General features: G+C 36.4%; 1 long non-coding RNA gene across 1 annotated transcript in view; it reads right to left on the bottom strand.

Moving 5' to 3' along the window:
• LOC121428106 overlaps positions 1 to 20,336 on the bottom strand; it is a 30,825-nt gene extending 10,489 nt beyond the window's left edge. Inside the window, exon 1 of the long non-coding RNA XR_005971735.1 lies at positions 19,856 to 20,336. This is a non-coding gene — a long non-coding RNA (uncharacterized LOC121428106). The remainder of the gene's footprint in view (positions 1 to 19,855) is intronic.
• Positions 20,337 to 21,698: the final 1,362 nt, after the last annotated feature.

Below are 21,698 nucleotides of genomic sequence, written 5' to 3'. Positions count from 1 at the left end.
AATAAGAGAGAAACCAAGAAATAACGTCAAGGAGAGGTTACGCATCCGACGATACACAAACAGATGAGATTTGTTTTTCCTCGCTTCTCGACATTTCAATTTTATTTCAATATATCTGTTTCTTGCTTGAATTTCATAGAGAAAAACAACTGTGCAGGGATAACTATGCTCTATTCTTTGGGAGTGGAAGTATTTTTATGAAGCTTATACTAGACACAAGTTTTAGAAGCAAAAGTGGTGATTCAAATACTGTCTAAAAAACTTTCATTTTCTAATATAATGAGCACTCTTTATTGAATAAATATGAATTAACCTACATGCCAACATAAAGAAAACTGTCATAAAAAAAGCCTACTTAATATCAGTCCAGATGAAAATCATTACTGTAAAACCTTACATTACCATCGCCACCACCACCATCATCAACATCATCATCATCATCATCATCACCATCATCATCATCACCTTCATCATCATTATCATCATCCTCATCATCATCCCATCATCACCATCATCTTCATCATCATCATCACCACCACCATCATCATCATCACAATCATCATCACCATCACCTTCATCATCATCATCATCATCATCATCACCATCATCATCATCATCATCATCATCACCATCATCATCATCACCTTCATCATCATCATTATCATCATCCTCATCATCATCATCATCACCATCACACCACCATCATCATCATCATCCTCATCACCACCACCATCATCATCATCATCATCATCATCACCATCACCTTCATCATCATCATCATCATCACCACCACCACACCACCATCATCATCATCATCCTCATCACCACCACACCACCATCATCATCATCATCATCCTCATCACCACCACCATCATCATCATCATCATCATCATAATCATCATCATCATCACCGTCACCTTCATCATCATCATCATCATCATCCTCATCATCATCATCATCCCATCATCACCATCATCTTCATCATCATCACCACCACCATCATCATCATCACCATCATCATCACCATCACCTTCATCATCATCATCTTCATCATCATCACCACCATACCACCACCATCATCATAAACAGCAACAACACTACCAAAACCACTATCATCATCAGCAGCAGCAACGAACACTTTCATCACCATCACCTCCACCATCATCATTTTCATAACTCATTCTAAATACTTCTTACCTCTCTTTAAATCTCTCCTCCTTCCTTCCCTCCTTCCTGAAGTGTACCAAACACACAATTCTCATCTACATGAAAACAATCATTCCACTCCGGAATGCAATTAACATCCTAGTATACCTCCAGGAATTTTGAAATATACAACCAATTATTTAATTATCTCCAACACTCTGGCGGATATTAATATCCACTGCATGCAGCCGACAACGGCGTCTGCTACAGCTACGGTTCGATCTTTTCACATCAATAATCCCATACATCGATATTACGCGCTGTCCATTGTGGCTAACACTATGCTGAGAAGAGAAGTGAACACTAATTTGAGGATAGTGTACAAGTAATTACGCCTCATATGCAATTTTTTTGTTTACCGATATTCAGATGATGGAAGTGTAACTATATGATTTAAAGGGATATTTCCCTCGTTTCAGCATCTTTGTTTTGAAATGAGGAAGCCTATTTTTTTAATTTGACATGCAACATGTTTCCTAGACAAAAAGCATACACCTGAAGGCCGACATGCTAATCAAACTAGAATTTAAAACAGAAATAGGGACTAATTTTAATATTCTACAAGGTAAAGCAAGGAATTAGTCTCCTTTGATAAAAAAAAAAGAGGAACATTATATTTGAAGAAAAACATACCTGTAATATAAAATCATAATTGATGATAATGTTCCTTGGCTAACAAAAAAGATGTATATACATGGCTACATGTATATCTGTACACATCACAGAATCAATGTGTTAATGCTTTAACCTCATTTCCAAGTCCCCTGGATTGGATGTAGAGCCATTGGTCATGTAATTACATAGGAACGTGTTTGTATAAAAATACCTGTTCAGTAAAACCCAACACAAAGGAAAGCAACATTTATTGGAACTCCAAGAAATCTCTAAATGCCTCATTTCTAACTGTGCTGGTGTTACAGTCACATACTTTTATAAATTTCTAAAATAAATGAGCAATTTCGGTACTTCTTAGAACAAAATATTGGCTTGTAGGCTCATCAAATCTATCTCGCATGCACGTCACACTTTTTCCTCATCAGCATCACATTCAAAAGCCCCCATTATCACACTTCGAGGATAATTAAATTTGAATAATACATGGGTTTGAGGCAATATCAATATAGAGTAATTACCCTTTAAAAGGGAAATAAGTTCCATTAATATCTATTCCACAGAATGTTTCTATCTGGCTAGTGAAAAGGGAATAATGCAATAAATTTTAGATTTGACCATCAAACGAAAGGTGGTGTTGTCTTCACAGAAGAATCTATCAATTTTGAACACAGACACGAACCAGTACCCTGTAGTAGCATCCCCTCAATTCCTCAAATTCTCAAACCTGGCCCATTTTTTTACCCATAATGCAATATTCTGTGCAGCGTCATCTTGTAATAAAGGCCCATTTGAACGATAACATGCATGTTCATATCACAGAGGTTATGTTTGCAAGTAGCAAAACAATATATTCCTCTCAAAAGTATTATCCTTTCCCCATATATGTAAAAAAAATCATTTTCTTGCAAACCAATTTTTGATCCTCACCATATTAAGAATTTACCTTCAATTTAAAACCATTACAATAAGCTTTAACAGCAGATTTATATTTATTTCTAAGAAATTGCAGTGTTGTACATGCAACGTTACCTGCCAGTCCCACTTGGTCCTTTTGGTGTAGGGTTCTCCGCAGCCAGGTGAGTGACAGAACAGAAGCAGGCTAAGATATTCGAATACCAAGTACTGGCTGGTGTTAAATGGCCGACAGAATATTCGCTTTGGAATAAATTTGAGCAGAAAGGGTGAGGCACTTGAACTCCCGAGGATGCGGCAGGAGCGAAATAGATCTCGAAAACAAGGGTAAAGAGATTCCAGGTATACCTCACTGACGCTTTTAGCTCGCAACTGGGGCATCAGGATGAAAAAGCGGGATGATGGCCGATTAGTGTGAATAAATAGCAGCGGTCTGAATAGAGATCATGTACTGTAGTAAGTTAAACTATAAAGCTTTACTTCTTTCAGAGAGCTGGCTTGTGAGGAGTAAAATCTGTACTGGTTCAAGAAACACGGACAAAAGTTCAGGACTTCAAGACGATTTTCTAGAACTTAAAGCACAGCAAAATACATGCCTGTATATACCAGTTGATAGGGTGAAGGTTGAATGAAGATAGGAAGTGAATTCAAATAATATCACAAAATTTTACAAATTGAAAATAACCAGATATCATCATGCAGCTATAAAAATGCAATCCTTTCTCCAAGATTTGCTGCATTTTGTCCACATGACGCATTACGAATCGATTGAAGCAACATTCTTTTTTAAAGTAATGAATATAAATGTACCTACACTGTGTTCAAAGAATTTCAAATGAACTATTCAACACCTGTGGAGTAACTGGAGCATAAAACAACGGTGCTTTGCAAAATATGAAATGAATGAAATAGAAAAGGGGTAAATAGAAGGAAACTGTGATGTTTGTCAAGCAAGAACAAACAACATCATTCAACCCTCTAAAGCATTTCCTGTTCGTGCATTCGACGACGGGTTCTACTGAAGAATTCTAGTGACAATTTTTCTGCACCTTTTTGTTTGCCTATTTTGGTAGCTTTGTTTTGGGCAAGATTTCTTTTGAAAGGTGTGAAAATTTGCTCATTTTGTACATTCATGTAAATTCAACATTTACCCTTTGAATATTCATCCTCACTAATACCCCTTTCATAAACCCAATTATGCGGCTAATAGCAGCATAATTTGGTCGTAAAATTGGAGGAGGACCAGAGTTATCCGCATTATTTTGATGCTGCTCTTATCCGCATAATAGCAGCATTGGGACAAGATTTTGAGTTTATGAACACATTTCCAAATAATGCGGATAATTGCCATGGTGCGGTCACAAGGTCACCCTTTTCCAACACAACCGCATCGGAGGGGGCGTGTCCAGTTGTCATGGCGATTATCCGCCTTTTTCAGGACGGGCACTCGTAAAAATAATGCGGCTTATTTTCGGAGTTTGTGAACGCAATTTTTATTGAATTATCCGCATTACTCTTAGGCGGCTAATTGGAGGATAGGTTTATGAAAGGAGTATTAGTGTTTTTGATCCTAAATTGTCCTCTTTTACTGTAAATGTCTCAAGAGGTGGTTTCACATATCAATTACAGATTGAACTTTCTATTCCCTGTCTCAAATATAAACTCTTGGAACATATACTCCACTCTCAGATTAGCAATCATCTAGATGAGCATTAAATCTTGACCCCATTACATATGTTTTGTTTCTAAAGGTGGTTTCAGACTGCCTCGAAGTTCGTCAGTTCCAGGTATTCTCTGATCGGGAAATTTACCCCGATCAGAAAATACCAGGTATTTTGGTAATGTGAAAGCAAACTACGCGTAATTTCTCTGAAAGAAAATACCCGCTAAATAGTAGGTACTTGGCGAAATTACGAGAACTTTCGCGGGGATTGTTCCAAGGTCGCAGGTATTTTGGCAATGTGAAAGCAATTTACGGGAACTTTTAGCCCAGCGTGTCATTGGGCGTGGGTGCCTCGGGTGGCTGCTGGGCTAGTGATTTTGAATCTCGTGCCTTGCCTGCTTATACAGACCATACTGCGCATGCTTGTAACTTCAGGAACTTATCCTGAAGGGTATGTTTCGGGGCGGTGTGATTGCAAGAATAATTAATGGGTATTTTTCAGCCTAAAAAAAGTTCTTGCAATTTAACAGGGATTCTTATGATCGAGGCGGTTTGAAACCACCTATTTATCTGAAACTCGAGTGTCTTGATTACTCTTGACCTTTCGTTATTTTTCATAAAATAAATGCAGGTACATAGGCCAACACCGAAAAAAAATGATGGCTCTACAAAGATGTTATTCACAGATTAAAAGTTCATCTGATTTTCTATGGTGTTATATATAGTGTTGGCTTTTCAAAGATGAAAAGCTTTACTCAGTGTTGGGTGTTTCCAACTTTACTGCCTTAAATTTGACAGATATGCAAAAAAAAAAAGAATTGCTGGGAAAGATTACAAACAAACCAACATTGCAGTAAAAGAATATGATGACCCAAGCAGAAGAGTGAATACCTGAAGTGTCAGTCAACTTCAAAGCCAAATATATAAGCTAAATTGTCGATAATCTAGATTATTTGAAGACCCCCTTCAGCCATCTTGAACTATTATTAAGACACCCAGATTCCAACCCCCTAACAGGGAAGCACCCGGGCACACTGCGCATTCAAATCAATGATTAAACCAAATAATCACTAAAACTGACAACGAGGAGGGAAGTCGAGCGTTTCAGCCATCAATCATCCAGCCTTTCATCTTTCCCAATTATTTTTCTGGATTGATCCGTCCATCTGGCGCATCACACCGAGATAAAACTCTCTTTCACACTGTGCCCAGCGTCAATGACAACAGAGGAGGAACCACGTCGTCAAAGATGGAACGACAGGACACTTGGCATGAATGCCACTCTTCCTGGTTCTCAATGTCAAGAGCCCAATCAATGGTAATCTTCTGAGAGCAAATTCCTTACAGGAAGGGGAGGGGTGTCCCAATGCCATGGTAGTGGTGGTGGTAGTGCTAGTGGGGTGAGGTCTAGGGGGTCAGTAGAGTTCACTTCACTTTCTCTTAATCAAACAGAAATTATACTCAAATTAGCCAAAAAATGCCAATGAATGTGCCAACTATCACAAACATTGATCATTCGCTCAACAACGAAGTGGTTTTATCCACAAAGGTTTTTACATCTTTTAGAAAAAAAACGAGATTACCAAGTTACAATATCATTAAAGAAACAAATATTGAACAAGATGTTGTGCACACTGTCAGCTGCACTGTCATCCAAAGGCCAAATTTTCTGGAATTTGTTTTGTTAACTTTTAATATACAGTATAAGTACCAGGTTCTCACTTTTTGAAGACAGGAAAATAATGATTGGTGTCATAATTCAGCTTCATAACTCGACTTCCTATAAGGTATATATTCAACCGAACAAGGTTGAAGACTCCTGAGATAGATAGATAGATAGATAAAATGGTTTATTAAAAGATCATCGCAGCCATAGGCCGAATTGTGATCAATTTTACAAACATGCAAGTTACATATAAAGTTCTCATACAAAGTATCGTAATATTTTCTTAAAATGATACACGAACCTATTATGTATACTATGTGATCTTAGAGAAGAAAAAAAGTCAGTGGAGAAAAAAGAAAAATGCAGTGGTAGGTGAGCGAAAAGAAAGAAGGAAACTAGAAAAATGTAAATGGAAGTTGTGAAGGTGTAAGGGAATAAATGGAGAGAATGGAAAAGAGAGGAGACAGAAAAAGGAGGAGAAACCAGGAGGAAAAGAGGAGAAAAGATTACATCACGTTCATCACATCTTGACATGTACACACCATATCCTATCGCAGATGGTATACAGTAAGAAAATTGTAGTGAGATTTAAATAAAAAATAAACGATAAAAACGTTCAATATATTAACATAGTAAAAAGGTAACATGATAACAAACGATGTAATTGAACTGTGGAATCGTCAAAATACAAAGTAAAACAAAATTAGATTGATTACATGTTATTTAAAAGATTAACAAAGTATGGAAGAGAACTACATTGGAAACGTTTAGTTTTGCATTTATATTGTTGATATTTCAATTGTGATCTTAAAAATAATTACATTGCTGCCTAAGAGGTAAACTATTTGTAAATTGTGGATGTTTGGCAAGAGAACTGGCAAAGTCAAAACATAACTGTTTTCGTCTTGCCTCTAACGAAGAAATATTGCACGTTTCCAATGCGTTAGCATAGTCTTCATACTGGAATCCAAGCATTATCTTGCAAGCACGTTTCTGGATATTTTCCAAGGCAAGTATATGGCTTTTAGATAGGTTACCATTGTAAACCGGTACTCCGTAGTCTAAAATTGGGCGAATGTATCCTTTATATATTAAAATAAGGTCATCCAAAGGGAGTCTATACTTTTTAAGGCAACGAAGCATGTACAATTTTCTATTACATCTTTTTATAAGATCTGATACCTGGCTATCCCACTTAAGATTAGATTGTATAAGAATACCTAGTATTTTTGCTTCGTGAACAAAATTTAAATTATTATTTCCAATGAAAAATTGACTTTCTTCAACATAATTTTTCATAAATGTTATAACCATAGAAAAACATTTAGATGGGTTTAAGGTCATGTTATTTTTCAAAGACCATTGATACAAGTCGTTGATTGCATTTTGTATATTAGACTGAGATGAAACTTTACGGCTTTCAACAATAGTCAGATCATCAACATATTTATAATAAGGTAATTCAAAATTATTGCAAGCATCGTTAATCATGACGACAAAAAGGATCGGGCCAAGTCTGGTTACCACCAAAGAAAGATCCTACCAAATTTACAACTAGCTTAAAAAATGAAACTCACTCTGCATACCATTATCTGTTTCTACTGAGAGTAAATGCCTTCCATAAGTAACCTATTAGGATAAGTGAAGGGGAGGAACGATTGGCTTTTAAAATGTGATGAGCGATGACAGTTGATGTCTTCATAATATCAGGAATGTCCGTTGAGATGCACGGGAGTAGTACTCTAGCACCATTCACTTCCAACCACAGCGACCCCGTTCACATTCACAATTCAAATCAGTTCATGTTGAACCGAGTCAGGGAATCCATTCGTAATGTAAGGTCTCTTTTACCTTCACTGTAGTCATTCTATCAGAGAGCTTTTTACACATGAAATTCATGATATTTCAAAAGGATTTTCACTTTTTTTGAAATCCTCTTTCTTCAATTCAACTTGATAGAGTTCAATTTTAAATGCACAGCAAAATTAAAGTTGAAAGAATTTGAATGAATGTGAAAGAGAATATGTAAAGGACCTCAATTATTCACATGGTGAAATTGTTCAACCAACTTCTAATAAAATAAAGCTGAATTTTGAAGAATATTTGACAAAATATGCAAAAATATTCTCTTAACGAAAAAGTATTAATGCATTTTAAGGTCATGATACAAGTTCTGTCTCTGGCTGAAAATTTGACCCAAAAAATCTATTGATTCTTTGGAGTCTGGACTAAAGAGTCTGAAGCGGTTAGGCGTTAGCTATCAAAGAATCATTACTCTGAATTCCTTTGCATCTATCCTCCCTAATACATGTATCAATGATTCAAAATTACACCCCCACTGAAGTAGGTTTGTTCTTTCAAAGACACCGTTCTCACTACCTTCCTAAGACTAGTTTACTGGAAACTAGTTTAGTGTTTAACGTGTAGCGAGTAGAGTCGAAGCGATCTTCCAAACCGGTTCAGAAAATCACCTCACAATATAGTTTTCAAGATCATTTTAGTGTAAGTAAGGACACAACCATTTTCCGAGAAGCAATCTTTGCACATTTTGAGTGCGCTACTCAAAACAACAGGTGTAGAATGCCTACGCTGCGATTTCGAATTTCGCATTTCCATAGCAACAAGATCGCTTTATGTAAAGTGATTTCGTGTGATCAAGTGGGAACGCTAGCAAAGCGATCTTCCAAACTGGTTTCCTGAACCAGTTTCCAGTAAACTTGTTTGAGAAAACGTAATGAGAATGGCCTCAAATACACCTAGGTAAGGCTCACTTCTGCTCAGTTGAACGTGTTCACTGATCACACCAGCAGGCAATTTCACCCTTATGACAGCCCTAGTTGCCCCCGAAATTTGCATTTAATGGAATGATTTGGGGCAACTATCTTTTCTAAAATTTCCCAAGATCTGCAACAAACAATATTCAAGAAAATTTAAGAAAATCAATATCATACATACAGCAAAATAATGGGAAATGCTTCTAATACCCCTTTCATAAACCTATCCTCCAATTAGCCACCTAAGAGTAATGCGGATAATTCAATAAAAATTGCGTTCATGAACTCCGAAAATAATCCGCATTTTTTTAAGAGCGCCCGCAAACACCCCCTCCGATGCGGTTGCATTGGAAAAGGGTGACCTTGTGACCGCACCATGGCAATGGTTTATAAATGCATTTATAAAGTCAAAATTTGCTCCCGATGCTGCTATTATGCCGATAATTGCAGCATCAAAATAATGCGGATAACTCTGGTCCTCCTCTGATTTTACAACCAAATTATGCTGCTATTAGCCGCATAATTGGGTTTATGAAAGGGGTATAAGACATAATTCCTCAATGAGCAAAATCGTTGCCCTTGAAATGAAAGAAATAGCCCCTAAAGTTAAACCTGTCCTGTTCCACACTCCGTTCACACTTAACCCTATCTAGGCCGGGGGAGGGGGGCCTCGGAGGCCCCCCTCAACAAATCGCGCGATATTTTCGCTGTGCGAAATTTTTTGACCACGCCGCTCTTTGACTTTTTACTTTCAAGTCTTCGCAACTTTTGAGACCAATTTTGCATCACCTGGGTACGTGGTTCCGAAATTACGCAACATTATGTAAGTGCATGTCAGACCAAAAATTGCTCAAAAACATGATTTTGTGTACAAAGTCAATGCAAATTGTGTTTTCAACCAAAATCCATAAATGTATAATTATTTTTAGTTTTGCTGGTCTAAATGTATTTATTTTATGCTTTTTATGATCAGAAGAGTCCCCAACAAATTTCATTGAAAAAACAATGAAAAACAAAAGGTCAGAAAAACAGAGAAATACATAAGAAAATGCAAAAAACAATATAATACATAAGTTAATGTTTTGATATCGCATTTTTTTCATTTACACTTGCTAAGAACACCACATAGAGTTTCTATGCTAAAAATTAGTACATTTGGAGCTTTATTTAGGGAGTTAGAGGAAAAAGTATGATTTCGCATACTAATTACGTATAAATTAGCATAATCACTTAATAGCGATTCACATGAAATAAATTACTATACAATCTTGTAGATTATGTCCCAGGCAACCCACATGCCAATTTTCGGCGCGATCGTGCAGTCGACTGCCGAGATCTTACGGGGGGTCTGGGAGGCCCCCCCCCCCTCCCCGGCCATATGAACTCCAAAAATACCCTGGCCTAGATAGGGTTAAGATGGAATCATAAAAGGTCAACATGTAAAGGCCTATTTAAGTAGGCCATTTATTCTCAACTGTGCTCTATGTTACAATGAATCATTACCCCAACTGCAGTCGAGCCAAGCGCTATACACATACATGTTGGCCTATAGGGTCTAAATCATTCAAGAAATATGTATTGATCTATAGCCGAGTAGGCCGTCTTGGAGAAAATCTTTGAAGCTCCTGCTGATGTATTTGAGTTGGACATTTAAGGTACAGTGTAAATTAAAATTGTTGCATTTTATTCAGTAAAATCTGGATTAAGAAAAAAAAACTTGAATGCCAATTGGGCTAATAAAGTTTTATTTACCCAGGGCAGCCACTTCAATAGGACACCGCTCTACCAGCGGGCCCTGCATAACATATTAATATGTCATTATTAACCTTCTCCAATGTAAAAGCTGAGTGCTGAGCAAGAAGGCAGAAGGTCCCATTTTCTTTGGTATGATCATGGAACTTGTAGGTCCATGGTATGATTCAGCCGAGGATGGAACCCAAGACCTCCCGTTCATGAGGTGGACGCTCTACCACTGAGCCTCCATTGCCCCCCCCCCGCTACGAAAGGTCAAGACACGATGATCGATCTTATTGTTACAGCTCTATCAAAACAGGCTATCAAAGTCTTGCATCAAACATGTCAAAATGATTCTTCCCAAATGTTTACAAAAAAATACCTTACACAACAAACTCCATGCTTCTTTTCAAACTACAAATACGATAAAGACTTTGTTCATTTCCTGTCCAATCCCGTTCCATTCGCACCTGAAATAGAAAAATCAAGCCGATATCACAACTTTTTTGTTGCACAAATTTGCCTCTAAGCCCACACAGGAACTTATTGTAGATGGCACGGTCGATGTCAGGTTCTCGGGGAGCGAGCCTTTGTCGTATTGAAATTGATGCATGGGTCTGGACCATGCACTGACATTGCATTCAACTGTTTCAATGGCTTGGAAGGGTCTATGGGAAAACTTCTAGATGCATGCCTGCAAACTAGAGTGCCATGACCGCAATCTTTTCCCCTTCAACTTGATATTTTAAGAGCAGGCATGATGAAAAAAAGGACATAAATTCAATCTGTATATGACTTAAACACCTGCCTGAATCTATATAATTGGTCGATTCAAGAGTAACTCCTTAGTATTAAAAGATCAAAGCCAAACATTAATACTGATCAATAAACCTCTTGGCCTATTGGAAATAGGGAACTGGATAGTCCATGTATAAGTTGTATAGCAAAGTTAGGAATGAAAATCAAATATGAAAAAGTACTTTTTATGCAAGCTACAACAGTAAAATATCATTATTTTACTGTAACTGGAGAATATGTCATCTCAATTTAAATAATTTTTTGTTTAATATTTATTTCTAATAAGAAGAAATAAACATCACCTATTTCAATGTCTTGCTCATGTATTAAACATTCAACTTTCTTCCAGCATTGTAATGTCTATTGCCACAGCACTCATTTACAAGCTCATGCATGTTAAGTCCCGGAGGTGCCAAACATGTACTCTAACTCATAAATAACCTTTGGATTAAGTTTTTAAAAAGTGAATAATAATGAATGGTGCATTGTATGTAATACCTAGCAGCCAATTAAGTCAATGGGACAGTTATTGAACTTTTTTCATTTATTCAATATTTGCACTGTACCTTACTGCCAGGAGTGTCATTCTTCACGAGACATTAGACACAGCGTGTAATTGGTTGTTCATTGTTACGGCTCATCAAGTACCCATTTTGATGGTTTTGTGGCGGGCTGCCGGTGTAAGCTAAAAAGTCAACACCTTCCCTTTACGCAGCTGTCACTCAGGGGTCTACATCCTGATACATCAAATCTTCTTCTTTTTTCTTCAAGAGTTTCGTTAAAAAAAAAGGTTTAGAAGTCGGATAGTACAAGGATGGATCCGCCGCTTTCAAACAGCTTCTTACGATCTGTTCATTGCATGTCTGTTGACTAACAGACATTTTAAAAGTTATCAGACACCCCAAATTTGATGAAAATAGTGTCCAAAAGTTAAAGAAAATAGCAAAATTGCGTTCAATTAAACTTCAATACACAACAAAGTCTATAATAAACCAATTTGCTAATGATGTGTTCCTTTTTTTTGTCTACTTTTGAACAAAGGTTTATCTTGGACACCCCAAAGCTTGCCCGAGGCGGGCAGTAGGGCCAATTCGAGGAGGCAGTCCACCACAGACTGACCAATGCTGTCGGAGATGAATATTTCTTTCAATCTTTTCGGCCTCCGTACATGTATAAGAAATTTCACATGATACTGTATGTGTATTCAACCAAATATTATTTAAGGAAATGATAATATAGAATAGAGCATGATTTCTCAATATTCTTGCTTGAGTTATTAAAGTGGTCCATAAGAATCCGGGTGCATGTCCAATATCTCATATTAGGGGTCTGAAGACAAAGAAATGCAGAAAGAAAAAAAAACAGGAAGGGAGAGAAGAAAATAGATTTGAATACAGTCATGTTCTCACAGAGAATGCAAGAAACCATCTCAATGACAAATAAGCTCTGCGGTTCATTTGAAACACATTAGATGTTTGAACTGAAAGATACAAAGGATTTTCAGGGCCAAATCTACTACAGAGAGTGATGACAAAGCTGATACAATGAGAGAGAGAGAATGAAAAAGAATGACTTTTGAAAGTTTTATCGCATTAAAATGTCTGACATATGTGTAATACTTTATACTTTTCAATACATTAGTACATGTTCTATCGGATACAATCATTATGGTTAAACCAGAAAAATAAGCCACTTTCGACAGTTTACTTAGCTTCTTGGGCTTAAAGGTAAATGCTAGTTTTGGTAACGATATCAAAATGAGTTCGTACAGAATCCAATGAAATGACCACCAAAGTGTCTGTTTGTATAAATAAAACGTATGTGCTAAAGGATTCTGGAAGAAATTGTGTAATTGCTGAGGAATCAGCAAAGAAGCACAGGATTCGGGTAGAGCGTCGGGCCCGACATTCAAAGCAATAATTATACACTGTCCCATGTGCGCTTATCTGTGTTGGGGACCTTCAGTCTGAACATTTTTCAGCGTATATTTCAAGATTTCACAAAGTTCAGTTTATGTACATGTAACTGTACCAGATCTAGATCCTCGATGATATACTGACAATTAAGCCTGGTTTTACAGACTTTCTCATGAAATCAGCGTTTACTGCAACTACTGGCATTTCTCTTTAACATGCATGAGCTTGTAAACGAAGGATGTGGCAATGGACATTATATGTTGGAAGAAATTTGAAAGTTTAATACATGAGCAAGACATTGAAATAGGTGATGTTTATTTCTTCTTTTTAGAAATAAATATTTATTTATTCAAATTGAGATGACAGATTCTCCAGTTGCAGTAAAATAATGATATTTTTCTGTTTGTTGCTTGCATGAAAAGTATATGAAATCAGTGTTTACTGCAACTACTAGAATTTCTCTTTAATAATGTAGGTGAAAGTGGCATGTTTTCATCTTAACTGAAAGAAACTGACTGGTCACCAATCTGCAATACCGTCAAGATTACTAAATGCCATACCACATCATCATTACTATCATTTTTGCCATTAACACGATCATTATTAATGTGGTCAAAATTTATCCTCATGATTATTTGATCAAAATCATCAAGGAATTCATTAGTAAATTATTCATTTCATATTACAATACTCAATATGTTAATGACAGAGTAGAACCTAGTTATCACATTTTCAGCCTTTTTTTTCTATTCATAAATGACACGATATACAAAGTACTACTGATGGATGAACAAGCGTCCAAAATACAGTTGGCTTATATTAACAGTTGCTAGGTTGGGCAAGAGCTTGAGATTGTGAAGTTGAAAATATGTTTAAAAGTATACATCATGAACTAAGGACGAGAGCACTATTCTGGTGCACACATGAAGGGTGCCTGAGGGGCAACAGATCAGGGGGGTGAGGGTTTCGTTAATACTTCAAAGTTATCAAAACATACATGGATCAAGAATTTAAGCTTGGTTAAGATTTCAATGTTGATGACACCATCGGTGCCAAGGCACCATCGGAAAAGTGGCGCAAAGTTACCATCTTATTGGAATTTTGGTTTATTTGAATATTTATCATTTGTATTTTCTGATGTTTTATTTTATTTATTGTAATTATTGCTTCTTAATTTTGTAGGAAAAATTGAATAAAAAATGATTTTTTTTCATGATCAGTTCCCCCCCAACTTTCAGCTCAATTCTCCCAACCCTGCATCCCCTGTTACCCCCTGAATATACTGGAATATATTGCCCAATTTTGTGTGAAAAGATATACTCTGAAAAGAAATTAGCATGCCAAGATAATCATAATCCAAAAACCTTGGGAAGGATTACCCCTTATTAAACAACTAATCTGAAAATGTCTTTCACTACTTATAGATACTACTACAAGCCATCTTTTTTACTGACTATTCATGAAAACGAGAGTCAAATTACACCACTAATGACTGCAATCACCAAGATAGTAAGGCTAAAACTAAGTTTTATTACAGGGCGCTTCTTGCATGGCCACTCAAAGCAAAAGCCATTCTAGCTACATACATGTTCATGTAATAGGCTACTTAAAAATATTTCACTAATCCCATTACATCGTAAGTCTCATTGCATAAGAAATTCCATAGTGATGAGATGAAGTCTGCATGACCCGTCCTAAATTTGAATTAAAGGCATTGGCAAACTTTGATTTGACTTTTTAAAAATCTGAGCTGCGAGCCACTTGTCACCCGTGTCTGTGATATGTTACAATGATGAAGCCCAGAAAAAAAATTGCATCCGAAAATCATTATTTAGTGCTGAAACACAATTAAATATAAAGTAACCAGAAACACCAAATAGCAGAAAATAATATTAATAAAAATTGGCGAAGGTTTAGGGATACTCCATTAATAGTTTGAGAAAGGTTTAAGAATTTTAAGTTTTGGATTTGTGACATATTTTTCTCAAATCTTCGACAATTTTTTCCTGCTATTTTTACAATCTACCTTTTGTCAGGGTGAACGTCCCCTTTAAGGGGGTGAAGGCATGTATAGTGTACATGAATGTATAGGTAGGAGGAATAGGATTAACAAGATTAACATAGAAATTGCCCCTCTTCTTTGAATGCCATCCAAAGTGATTCTACAGGATTAGAATCGCACACTCGATCTAATATGTAGGCCCATCTCCAGCGGCCCAAATTTTCTAATTATCCTTAAATTTCTGGTCCAGCATATTGTCCTCATCAAAACCATTTGTAGATTATTTGTAATAAAAATCTATGCAATTAGTGGGCTATTTTATGGGACTCATTGAGAGATGACAAGCCCGAGTCAACAAGATTTTTGCAAAATAGTGCGCTATTAGGTGAATCATACACCTTATTCACGATTGCTTTCAGAGCATTATCTAACTACATCAAGTGAAAATAGACTGTTTCGGGGCTCTAGATTTTTTAATCCATGGTAACATGTACCACTGTATTGCTTTATAACGTAAATGCCAGTTGTTGTATTGATACCTAAACATGAGTGAACAAAATCAAATAAAATGACCACCAAAGTGATGTAGGCCTATGTATATTTGCATGAAATTATTCCGGTCGCATGGTATTCCATCCACATGGGTGTGTCGTGGTCTAGTGGTTCTGACTCTCGCCTTTCAGAGGGTCATGGATGTTGTGTTTTCCTTCAGCAAGAAATTTATCCGCACGCTGCACTCGACCCACGCGAGGTGAATTGGTACCCAGCAGTATTAATTTCTTTGATGCACTGAGCACCAGAGATGATAGCTCGAGCTATAGCTAGGGTAAAAAGCACTTCCTAAATCCAGCTACATTATTAGTAGCAGTTGTAGAATTTTTTTTTTCAAGCAATAACTGCCCCACATTTGCTTTAGCTGTGTTTGTTATCTTCAGTGTGGTTATTTTTTTCAGCATGGATCTCATAATTTCACAACATGTTTATTTAAATAAACCAGGGGCCCCGTTTCATAAAGGACTTGCAACAGTTGTAACTTTGCCATAATGGCAACTACCATGGTAACAGGGCTCAACAGCCAATCATAATCAAGGTTTCCATGGTAGTTGTCATAATGGCAAAGTTACAACAGTTGCAAGTCCTTTATGAAACAGGACCTAGATCTACATCTACCATGATATGGTGACAATTTACTTTTAACTCAAAGACTTTCTCATGAATTCATATATACTGTAACTACAGATAGTTCTCCTTAAACAAGGATGCCAAATTGTAATGCTCTCGATAATGTTCTATAGAAAACATATAATTCTACCGAATGGGAAATGGGGTTCATCAGACTCAACATTAATGTCAGTGAGATTAAAGAAACCTGGGTTGATGTTGAACTCTTCTATTTCTTGGAAAAGAAATAATTTACTAATTCATTGAATTTCTAAAACTGTTTATAGATTCTAAAGACAAGTATTGATTCTCTCTGTTATGTTATAAATGCAAGAACTGGCAATGTACTGTACATGTACAGTACTTGGAACTGATCATGAAATACTCTAGGTAGGATAGTAGCAATTGTCATTTTTAATAAATAACCAGTAATGAAAATAATATGAAGGTCGACAGGGTATTGTGAATATACAGGACCATCAGTGTCCCATTCTTGCTAATATAAATAATTTATTCTACAAATCAAAACAAATAATATCACCTTCATTATGAAGTCCAAACTAGTGTGAAAGGCATACATGTAAAGGGCATATTGACACCTCCCCTAATGCAAAAAGTATCCATTATTCTTTAATTACAATCGCTTGTTCAGGGCTCAGTAACACAGAGGTTTACAAGTGATTGTAAAACAAACGTTCACAATTAATTGAATTTACCACAATGTACAATCAATCATGAACACAAAGCAAATGATCAATCACTATATGTAGGTTTTGTGACACCAGACCCAAGCCTAATAATGTTTTGAGCGCATTCACACAAGTATGCTTTAACAAGGTAGAATTGACAACACAGCAGCTTCACCTAAAAGTTGTTTGATACAGGCCTACCCTTTGTTAGGCAATATCTTTTACTACTGATTGGGATGGAATAGCAGATCGGAAAACACCAGATACTTTCCTTCGGTTGGCAGGTGTAAAAGTACCTTCCAAGATAAAATGTATCAATGTATGGTTGGATTGATAGATATAGCATGGAGATAGAAGGATGGTGGGTATAGATAGGGAACAAAGGAGATATAATTAGAAACATAGTTTCACATCCATTATGACCTAAAAAGGGATAGAACAAGAGGATAAAGAGTATGTAGGCCTACCATTTGAGTTAAAGGGATGGTCCGGGCTGAAAGTATTTATAGTTAAATAAATAGAGTAGAATTCACTAAGCAAAATGCCGAAAATTTCATCAAAATCGGATAACAAATAACAAAGTTATTGAATTTTAAAGTTTAGCAATATTTTGTGAAAACAGTCGTCATGAATATTCATTAGGTGGGCTGATGATGTCACATCTCCACTTGTTCTTTTGAATCTTATTATATTAAAATACGTTTATTCAAATTTTTTCCTCCAAGAACTAGAAAAATTGGATTGACATCTAATTTAGTTCATTAGATATTTATTGCTGCAACTTATTTCATTATAAGGGATGTTATCCCATTTTGATGAAATTTTCAGCGTTTTGCTCAGTGAATTCTACTCTATGTATTAAAATATAAATATTTTCAGCCCGGACCATCCCTTTAATTAAAAAAAATAAAGACATAAAAGACAGAAAAGACTTAGGAAATAAATAGGCACACAGAAGTACAAAATAATATCAATAATATTAGAGTGCAGAAACTATTCACTAAAGTATATGTTCTACTGAGCTGCGCAATATAAGACTCAAAACGCTTGTTATTTATAGATGTGTTTTAGTTTTGATTTAGATTTGTTTGCGGATGGTGCTTTCCAGACTTCCAGGGGTAAGCTATTCCAGGGTTTTCGGGCTAACTTGTAGGCAAATGTTCGATTCCTAGATTCACTTCTGTTTAGAAAGATGTTTTGAAAAATCTGACATAATGCATAACATCTATTCACCTTATATAATTCACATACTACAATTATTTATGTATATATAGTAAAATAATTTTGTACAATGAGGCATATAGGCTACATGGTATTTGAGTAGGAGCAATATCGACCATAAACTCTGATAAGCAGAAATGCAACAAGAAATAAATTTTCCAGTTCAAATATCTAAAGGCAATTACAATTCCTACCTAAATTGAGACAAACTCAATATAAAAAGTGGCCTATAACTGATATTACATTTTTCTGTGACCACTTTACCAGCTGCCTATAGATGCACAACAAGCCAAGATTAATTGAATATATACATGTACAGGGCCTGCTCAAGAAAAGGGAGCCTTTATGAAATTTTTCATTTCACCCATTTTTCAAAATTTAGAGCACAAGTACAGGTCAATTTAGAGGGAAAATAACAAATATAATATCCAGCAGTACAAGAATGGTTGGATGGTGAATAGCAGTTTCATTTATTTTCCTCTATTCAAGTTTAATGAAAGCAGATGTCCTCTTGTGCCCTTCCATGGCAAACTCCCCCTCTCTCTTTCGTCTGTTTTGTGCATCTATGGAGCTCCATATCAAGAGTAAATACTCGAAATGAAATCAACTTGTTTGTCGATGCAAGATCAACATTTGTGGAGTGGTTACAGATTTCTTTCAGTGCTGTATACTGACCTAATAATGTTTTTTTTCTTTTCTGGTTTGAAAAGGAGGTTGTATTTAAGGGGGTGGTGTACCAGGAGTTGGGTTTTGAGTGAACTACTCAGAGCAAACACACTGAAGATGAGAGGCTTGTAAGGTTTGCTGAGAACCAGAATTGATATTGTGTCATATATATGTTCCTGAGTTCAGCAACAAGCAATAAAGGCATACCCAATAAAGCAATGCTTCTTCGTTGAATGATAGGGTAAATTGCCAATTTGTCTACTCCCAACTCGTCCACTCACCACATGGTCTACTTTCATTTAGTCTAATGCCATTCTGTCCATCAACCTTTCGTCTAACAACCATTTGGTCCAATAACCAGTTCGTCCAATCATCACTTCTTTTAATCCCCATTTTGTCTATGAACATTTCGTCTCATAACCAGTTGGTCTAATATCCCCTTCATTTTTATTCAATTTGCACAATTGAGGAGGAGGAAAGGTACATTTTTACAAGAAGAAAATAATCTGTCGAAAGGTCCAGAAAATTAGTGTTATCAAGCATTAGCCAAAAATATGTTAAGATTTCAGCCTCTATCTGTATGTTGTAGGTGTACCAAATTGCAATGGGAGTTGGATCTAAAGATGTCATTATGGCTTCCTTGTCATGCAATTCAAGCAAAAGACACTCTTAGAAGAGAACGTTTATCAGTCTCGTGCGCACATCAACTGCATTGCGCATCGTTAATTAATCATGCTTGCATAATATTCACATTTATAAGCCTAACTAAAAGTTTAGGGTATGATAAGAAATTGAGAACATAAACAAAAAAGAGATTAATTCATGAACTTACCAACACATATCAAGGCCTGCATGCACTTCTCTTGCTTCGGGACTAGCACAAATGACAGCATCAACTCCACAAAAACCACACATCACCGGCACGCAATCCGATGCATGTTGCTCAATTTCAAAGTCCAAGATCACGAAAATTAATTCCTCTCAGTAATTCTCCAATTCCATTCCATCAATCCTTGAGGAAACTTAAAAATGAAGCCCTCACCGACTTCCCTCAAACTGCCATATGAGCTTGCCGACTCTGACTCGGGATGCTTGAGTGTGTCAATTGTCCTGAGCGAAGTGTGGCGAGCACATTGTCAGGGATGGGTCTATGACATCTAGGTGAAGTCGAAGGCTTTGTCGTGCGGATTAGACGACCTCTTTTCTCCGTTCTTCCCTCTGACAGCTCCGAACAATGAAGATCCTCTGTGATTTATGTTCCATTAACCTGCGAAATAAAGATAAATCAATGAACAGGTTTGCTTTATGGCGAGGAGCAGCAAAACAAACAAAATCACACAAATATATTGCTACAGTCACAAATATTTGTGTTCATATTTGTAAGTCTGGCAATATGACAAACTGGTCAAAAATGTCAGAGATATCATCATTCTATAGACAAAGCATTTCTTGCTATGACTACCCCTGGACAGGTATATGTTCAAGAAATATAGAATACATGCGAAATAAAATTCATATCCATAATCTCAAACCATTCACAATGTCCTGTCAATCTTATACTATTTTTCAAATGAAAGAAGCTTCTTTCATAAAAATACTTATTCTATGCAAGTTTTGAAGAAAAAAAGATTCTAAATAATAATAGAAAACATTGTTAAGTTTTGCTGGAGGTATAAAAGACAATGCATCGTCTGATCCATGGTGAAACAAGTTCTTCAAGTGAGAAACCAGTGCAAATTGACAGCACAAAATTACTTATTAAATTTTTCCGTACATTTCCTTGTTATTCTGCAAAACTCACTGTGTACTATGCAGTATAAAAAGGAAACTGTAAAAAAACCAAAAAGGTAGTTTCTCACTATCTGCTGTATTTCATCTAAAGTCTCAGTCATGGGCCCGTTTCATAAAGAGTTGCAACTGTTTCAACGTTGCCATTATGAACGCTACCATGGTAAACCTCGATTTTGATTGGCTGCTGAGCCCTGTTGCATTGGTAGTTGCCATAATTGCAAAGTTACAACAGTTGTAACTCTTTTTAAAACGGACCCTGATCTCAAGGGAATTTCCGTCAAAATTTCTGACTACTTTCAGTCCATTTACGCCACTTCAAACTACTGTTTTTGTCCTCCACTAGTTAAAATGATCTCTCACCTGCCGGTGGACAAAAGACAAAGCTTGGGAACTTACCCCGAAACGGTGCGCTTAGGGGCAGCATGCATGCGCAAAATAATTGGGTATTTTTTAGCCCAAACAAGTTCTCATAATTTAACGGGTACTCTGGTGTTAGAGGCGCTCTGAAAGTCTATTGCCCGTACTCTGAAGTCATGTTTAACTTAGACCATGGTCTAACTCTGTGCTAAAATTATGGGAAGCCAAAAGTGTCAAAATTTTTATTAAGTTGTATGTTTCTTATATTTACTGTGCTCTTTCCTGATTCATCGATGTTGAAGACGATCATCTATTTATATTTCCTAGACAATTATGAATGATTTGAGGGCCAAATGAGCTGAAATATGATACCTCTATTGTTAGTGATTTATGTAACAATTGGCTATCCATACTTAAACCACAACTTTAAACCTGAGTTTAAGTTAAACCCAACTTCAGGATACGGGCCTTAGAAAATATGATATGAACAGCAGAACATGGAATTTTGATGTGTCCAAGAACCTCAC

Source organism: Lytechinus variegatus, chromosome 14, assembly GCF_018143015.1.
Source record: "Lytechinus variegatus isolate NC3 chromosome 14, Lvar_3.0, whole genome shotgun sequence".
Taxonomy (NCBI): Eukaryota; Metazoa; Echinodermata; class Echinoidea; order Temnopleuroida; family Toxopneustidae; genus Lytechinus; species Lytechinus variegatus.
This window is presented reverse-complemented; position numbering and strand designations above follow the sequence as displayed.